At 42.9% G+C, this 7,475-nt stretch overlaps 1 long non-coding RNA gene across 1 annotated transcript in view; it reads right to left on the bottom strand.

Moving 5' to 3' along the window:
- LOC112549601 overlaps window positions 1–7,475 on the bottom strand; it is a 121,755-nt gene that overhangs the window by 34,344 nt on the left and 79,936 nt on the right. The window lies entirely within an intron of this gene.

Here is a 7,475-nt window from a genome sequence, read left to right as displayed (position 1 = left end):
TTCCCTACAGACCTGGCTGGCATTAGAACACCTATCATTCTTTCCTTTAGGAACTGAAACCACTGAGATTGAGCAAAAGTCTTCACAGAATGAAATATTTTCAGTTAGTAGTTGCAACAAAGCATTAGAGAAAATGAGATTTTTAAACAACAGACAGCTCACACGACAAAGTTAGAGTCACTTTATGTTGTATGTCACTCTGAGCTAAATTGGATGTTTTCCTCTTAACCAACAGGAATGGAAGAGGACCAGTTTACAACCAGAGATCTTCGTGCACAAGATACTACCAATGGGTATGCCTTCATTGCAAAATTAACTAAAGTGATTAGTACCTTGGTTTGTCTAGTCCAGGTGCAAGCAATCCCAAAGCAAAGCTGTGCTTAAGGGAGCATCCTCACTGGTGCTACACTCACATAGGTTTCACAAAGCCTTCTAGGGGCATTTCCGGTTTTGCTGAAGTCAACAGAACTACTTTACAATTCATTCCCAGTGAATTGTAAGAAAAAGTGTCTCTTTCTAGTTTGGAGAAAACTTGTAGGATGGCACGGGAAGGCTATCAGCGCCCAAACATCCTCCCTGTAAAATGGGCAGATTACCAGCCTAAATGAAAACAGCACTTTTGTTAAGTCTACACTGGAGAATGCATCCCAGTAGCTTGACCTTGCAAGCACCTACACACATGCAGTCACAAGTGACTTGTGTGTCAGACCAGTAGGGGGTGCTCCTGTGCCGAACCACCCACCTCACTATGCCCATCCACCTTCCAAGCTCCAACTACCTCCCCGGGGCACTTCATGTCAGGCTGACCCCCTTCCCAGAGCACACCCACAAGCCTGGGGTAACCACTGCCACCACCCAGGAGTTCTGGTCTGTATTCAAGCCCTGTGCCCCCTGGGATACTCAGGTCTTGTAGACCTTGAGGGTGCTTGACCCATGATGAGAACTTGGGGTGCTTCCTTTTGCTGAAGCACAAAAAGTAGCCTCCTTTAGTCAGCCGAGCGTAGGAAGCATCAAGGCAGGCCCAATCCCTCTCCTAGCTAATACCACCCAGCTGGTTATAGTGGAGAGCTTTACTGGTTAAAGAGGGTAGGCTCAGAGAAGGGTACAAGTTAGCAAAGTACCATAGAACAACCCAGAGCAAACACTACAGCTAGGTAGCCTGTTGTTACGCTTCTACATTACAGTAAGCTATATTTCTAGATAAGTTTCAGGTAAGTTACTCCGAAGTAGCATCCAGAGGCTGATTGAGCCTCCTTTGGAGGCAGGCAGTTCATTGTGTGGCAGTGAGTTTCAAGATGTCTCTTCCCCCACTCCCCAAGATGGAGGGCCACTTAAATAACCTTTCTGACCTCATTCCTTGGACCAACCATACACCAGTATTCTCAGACCATGGCTGACACTGGTTGGTCAGTTTAAAAAATGTCAGCACCCTTGGGTGGGAGTTTCGGGTTACGCAGGACAGAGGACGAGCAAGTTCTCCCCCCTCCCTCAGGAATTTGCAACCCTGTTTTCATGGAAGATGGAGGGCCACTTAAATAACCTTTCTGACCTCATTCCTTGGACCAACCATACACCAGTATTCTCAGACCATGGCTGACACTGGTTGGTCAGTTTAAAAAATGTCAGCACCCTTGGGTGGGAGTTTCGGGTTACGCAGGACAGAGGACGAGCAAGTTCTCCCCCCTCCCTCAGGAATTTGCAACCCTGTTTTCATGGAGAGCCTGAAAAAGAGAAGGCTGAGAGGGGACTTGGCAGCAGCTTACCGCTACATCAGAAGCGTACATCTAGGGCTCGGTGAACAACTGTTCACCAAGGCACCCTTGGGGAAAACTAGGAGTAATGGTCACAAACTCCTGGAAGATTGTTTCAGGCTCATTTCACGCTCAACATTAGGAAAAACTACTTCACAACTAGGGTGTCCAGACTGTGACCATTCCTCCTAGTTTTCCCCAAGCCAGGTCCCTCAGCCTTTCCTCATATGGCTTGCCATGCAAGTCTCTGGTCATATGGGTAGCCCTTCTCTGGACTCTGTCAAGCTTTACCATGTCCCTGTTAAGGTGCAGAGCCCAGAACTGGATGCAGTACTGCACCAGTGCCGAGAAGAGCCGAGTAGAGCAGGAGAATCACTTCTTCGCAATGGTTTTCCTGGAGATGCATCAATTGATGCATGCCAGCGTATTGTTGGCCCTCCTCGCTACAGCATCACACTGCCAGCTCATGTTCATACTGTGGTCAATTATTACCCCCAGGTCTTGGTGACAAGTGATGAGGGATCTTCAGTCCTGCTGCCTGATGAGAGGCAGAAGTTGCACAAGCACCCATGTCACGAGCTTTGCCCATCAGCACCCCCCCCTGCACTGATCTCCTTGACAGCTGGCAGGCTTCATGGCCTCAGGAGGGGCCACCATCCCTGCAGCTGTCACCCTGCTGTGCCTTAACACACACAGGGACACCCATGTCACAAGTTTTGTTTGTCCACAGCTGGAGGTGCAGTTTCCCCAAACCCCTGCACCTATCTCCTTGAAACTCAGCAGACTTCATGGCCTCAGCAGGGGCCAGCATCCCTGCAGTTTTGACCCCACTGTGGCTTAACACATACACGTGACATAAGTTTCACATTCAGGATTTTGGGGTGCAGTCTCCCCAAATCCTGTGCACCTATCTCCTTGAAACTTAGAAGGCTTTGTGGCCTTTGCAGGGGCTAGCAAGCCTGCAGTTTTGATCTTGCTGTGACTTAACACATACACGTGACACAAGTTTTGCATTCAGTATTTTGGGGTGCAGTTTCTCTGAACCCCCTGCACCAATCACCTTGAAACTTGGCAGGCTTTGTTGCCTCAGCAGGGGCTAGCAATTCTGTGGTTTTGACCCCATTGTGGCTTAACACATATGCTTGACACAAATTTTGATCTCAAGATTTTGTGGTATAGTTTCTCTGAATTCCCCAAACCTATCTTTTGAAACTTGGCATGCTTCATGCCCCCAGCAAGGGCTACGATTTCTGCAAGTTTCATCCATATCAGGCCAGAAATGACAAAGTTATAGCCTGTTTTGACCTTCCCCATTATATCCTATGGGCAAAACATTGAAACAGGGTCGAAACGGCAAAACATTTCAACACAATGGAAGAGAACAGCCGTTTTGACTTGAAACAAAAGTCAAAATTGAACACTGTTCTGTTGAAACATCAAAACACTGGTCGAAACAGAACGCTGCCATTTCGCATGGCCCTAGTGTGTAAGTGTGTAACTCAGATTGCAGACAATTAAATGATGATGTGGGCTCAACCTTCATTGTGCTGACAAAGTAGCAGCCAGCTGGTGCAGTCCGACTGCTGCACCAAGATTGGCATACCCAGGCAATGTCACCCACACCTATAACATGACCCAGCTGGCTGTAGAAGGAATAAGATATCAACAGCAAATGTCTTTATGACTGGCACCATTTCCTAAGTAAAGGTGATAAATGATGGGCAGTGCCTTAGAAAGTAGCTCCCCCCAGCTCATATCTGATCTTGCAAGGTGCTGATAGCCTTGAGGAGCACTTAATGTAATGCAGATGTTCAGTACACTATGCAAACCAGCCCCTGAGAAGCTTTATAGGCTATTAAAAAGTCTCTTACCCCCTGCTGACACCCTATGCAAGTATCTTTCTTGTTTTTTCTTCACTGTTGGCACATTGTTTCCATTTCAATTTGTCCTCTATCACTTTCATTACAAGGTTGCTAACTCCTTGTGTGTCCAGTATCTCTTGTGTCACCTTGTTTGTAATCACCAAATCATGCTTGGTGGAGTGAAACACGGAAAAACCAAGGAGGGAAAGGAGAAATTTAAAAAGAAAGGCTCTGTAGGTTATAATTTGCTTGCCACTGGGGGCACGTCCAGATGAGCGTGGATGTTTGTTTCCCCAGGAAAGTTGTAAGTGGTGTGTGGCACCGCAGACAGGTCCTGCACCACATACTGAAAGCCTGCACATGCCTGGATGTGACCTGGGAGTTTATTACTTGGGGAAAAACAACCCCCTCCTTATTACGTACCTTTAAAGTTGAAGAATTGGTAAATTCATGGATTTAGACATAAAACACCAAAGCCTTCATTTACAGTTGTGCAAACACATTGAAGCCAAAGATTTTTATGAGTGCAAATGAGAAAATCACCTTTGGGGTAAATCCTGCAGTGCTTACCTGAACAATTAATTCAACAGAACTTTGCCTAAGTGACTGTTAATTAATTCATAACAGGCTAGACTTTCATGACTAATAATGATGCCTTCTTAAGCAAAACTATAAATTAATAAGCATACAAAGCTCTCATTGGAAAACCGTCTCTTTCGTTTGTGTAGCTTTGCAGACGGAGTTTTGCCCAAATCAAAATTGTAGGCCCAGTCCCTTGATAATACACATCTCTGTTTGTAGTGGCCATCTACGCTAAACTTTTCACTGCACTAAATAAATATTAATGAATCAAAACAGATAGGCGATGGTTAGAAAGCCCTTGCTAATAATCATTAAAAATAAGTCTTGAAGGTTTCTTTTAAATTTTGAAACTTGAGGGTGGGAGGAATTTATTCATCTGAAGGCTGGTGGTAAAAATCAGTCATAGGAGGATACTATAGAGAAGCAGGTAAAGAACACAGCCTCTTATATTGTCTTGGTTTACACACACACACATATATATATATATGTAAACCAATATGTATGGTTTACGCAGATACATGTAAACCAGGATAATATAAGAAGCCGTGTCTCTACCTGCTCCTCTATAGTATCCTCCTATGACTGATTTTTATCACCAGCCTTCAGATGAATTAATTGTTCATTGTTAAAAGCAAGGAAGGGCACGCGCGCGCGCGCGCGCGCACACACACACACACACACACACACACACTTAAAAAACAGAAACAATATACTGGTATTCAATTGTTTCAACATGCAATTGTCCGGCCTCCTTGAGGATTTGATCCTATGCTCATTGAAGGAAAAGGTAAAGCTCCCATTGGCTTCAATTGTGCTTGATCAGGGATTTACAAACTAAATTATCGTAATGGACTCATTTTAGATTTCCAGATACAGCATGTGCTATAGACCCTAAAAGACCAACAAAAATAATTACCAATAAGTTGTTCAGTGGGAATGCATTTCGATAAAGTACTTGAAGAGCTCTGCCTGATTTTGCAGCCGTAAGCTACTGGGAAAGCCCCAAGATGCTTTGTCATTAGCATCTCGACTCAGCTGCGATGGGATTTATTTTGGAACATGTCTGCACAAAAAGGAGCAAACTAATTAAAATGGATTTCTGCATAAGCATTTTGCATATGGATTAGCAAAATGCAATTAGAACACCATGCAAAATAGATTTGTTCATAAAACACATTGATCTGCGCAGGAGACTTACATAAAGTGGTCTGTATATTAGATACATCATGGCTGCAGATCCTTTATGTTTACGGTCTACTAAAATTAACATCCATGCCTAATTAAAACTGTTATTTTTATATCTCAGGTTTGGGTTTTAATACACCATTATGCTATATGTACTCTTACCTTGCTACATGCATTTTTGTGCTAGTTGCACTATGAAAAATTCTGTACTGTGCTGTCTACAGTGGCTTGCTAAAGCCCAAGTACAAAAATGGCAATAGGAGTAGGAAAAGTCCCTGGCATTAAAGTAGTGCAGCTAGGTCTTCAATGCTTCTTAGAGGATTTAACAAAGTTTCTGCTGACACTATATCATTTCATTGAATTACATGTGATATCAAATATTCCTGAAAAATAGATTACAGCCTCCTTCACTTATTAAACTTAATAGGAATGCAGCAGAAAAGTAATGGGAGTTTATGTAGTGACTTTTGATTTATGTAATAACCACAGGGACTGACAAGAGTCTGAGAAGCTGCCCTGTTTGATGGAAGGAAACCGTAGAAGTTTATCATGCACCGATTGACATTTACAGGCAACGACGACTGCACCCATCATCAGTAACTTTTAATAAATATGTTACCTTTCCAGCTCTTGCAATAATGAGATATCTTCCACCATTCTGCTAGTTTGTTATCAAACCTCCATTATCTGTCCTTTCCAGCCCAGCATACAATAAAGCATCCACAATGAGGCACCTTTTTCAATGCGATCAAAAATCTGACACATGGGGACTAATTCAGAGCTATGCAACAGTTCCCAGTGAAGCAAAGGAGCACCTCTAGAGGTTCAGACCTGCAATTCTGCTGCTCACTTTACATAGGCAAAGTTCCCACCTACGTTGCACGAGTGCCCTGGAGATAACTAAAAACAGAGTTTCAGCCCTATGAGATTTTTCCCCAGGAGGCCTGAGGATGTGACTATTTTGGAAAGCAGTGTCATTTAGACAGAACATTTGCCTTGGCCTGAGGGGGCCTGTGTTATAGCCTCAGTTCTGTCACTGTCCTTCTGGGAGATCTTGCCTCTCTATGCAAGTTGGCATAATGATACTTTGTAAAGTGCTTTGAGACCTACTAATGAAAAGTGCTATATAAGAGAGGAATTATTAATAGTAGAGATGCTTGGGAGACATTTTACCATACATGCTTTTTTTTAGTTTTAATTGATTTTTTTCCTAATATAATTTTTCAGATTCTTATTTGGGGTGGGAGGGGAGGTGGACAAAATATTTAATATTAAATATATATTTCCAATGAAAACATCCATTTTGATTTTTTTTTTTTAAAACCCTGAAATTCCACCAGCTCTAATTTTTCCTATTTCCTCCCATAAAAAAAAAAATGGGCTATACTAAATCAATGCATATCTCCCAGAAAAGAATCAGTCTGCATCTCTGTTATATAGGAGAGTGATGAATATTAATTCAATGTTATTATTTCAATCCATTATATTGATTTAGGCAGAGCTTCGGGCAGAACTGCTGATCCTATGCCTGTGATCTTCAGATACAGTCTATTCTGTGCATGGATTATAATGTAAGAACATGGTAAATAAAACCCAGCCTTTGATTTTATCCTTGTGTAATGAACAATATGGATCACCATGAAAGTGTCACTTTTTTGGTATACTTCAGAATGTGATTCCAGTGGAAATGACAATCAAATTATCTAGAAATGCTGGACACTGCCCTGCTAGAAACCATTCGAATAAGAATTAACACTAGAGAATGGCCTGTGCAGCTAACTAGCGTTGCAAATCTAGGTTTGAGCTTCCCCAAAGCTCAGTGGACTTGGGACCTAGACGCCTGTCTTGGGTCTCTCTTATTTACAGTGAAAATTCAGGAACTAAAGCAGAGCTAACAATCCCCAAAGTAGTTATAATTCATCAAAGCATACAGGACTTCACAATGCCGCAAGCAGAGCAGCACTCTAGAAAGCCATCTTCCTTCCTAAAGTTTGATGTACAGCAGTCATCAACCCTGTGTAACTTTGCATAAAACTAAAGGTATGGCCACACCACCCCTAGACCATCTTAGCGAGCATGACAACACATCCACTTG

The sequence above is a fragment of the Alligator sinensis genome, unplaced genomic scaffold (genome assembly GCF_000455745.1).
Source record: "Alligator sinensis unplaced genomic scaffold, ASM45574v1 scaffold876_1, whole genome shotgun sequence".
In the NCBI taxonomy this organism is placed as follows: Eukaryota; Metazoa; Chordata; order Crocodylia; family Alligatoridae; genus Alligator; species Alligator sinensis.
Note: the sequence above shows the minus strand (reverse complement) of the source record. Positions and strands in the feature narration are given on the sequence as shown.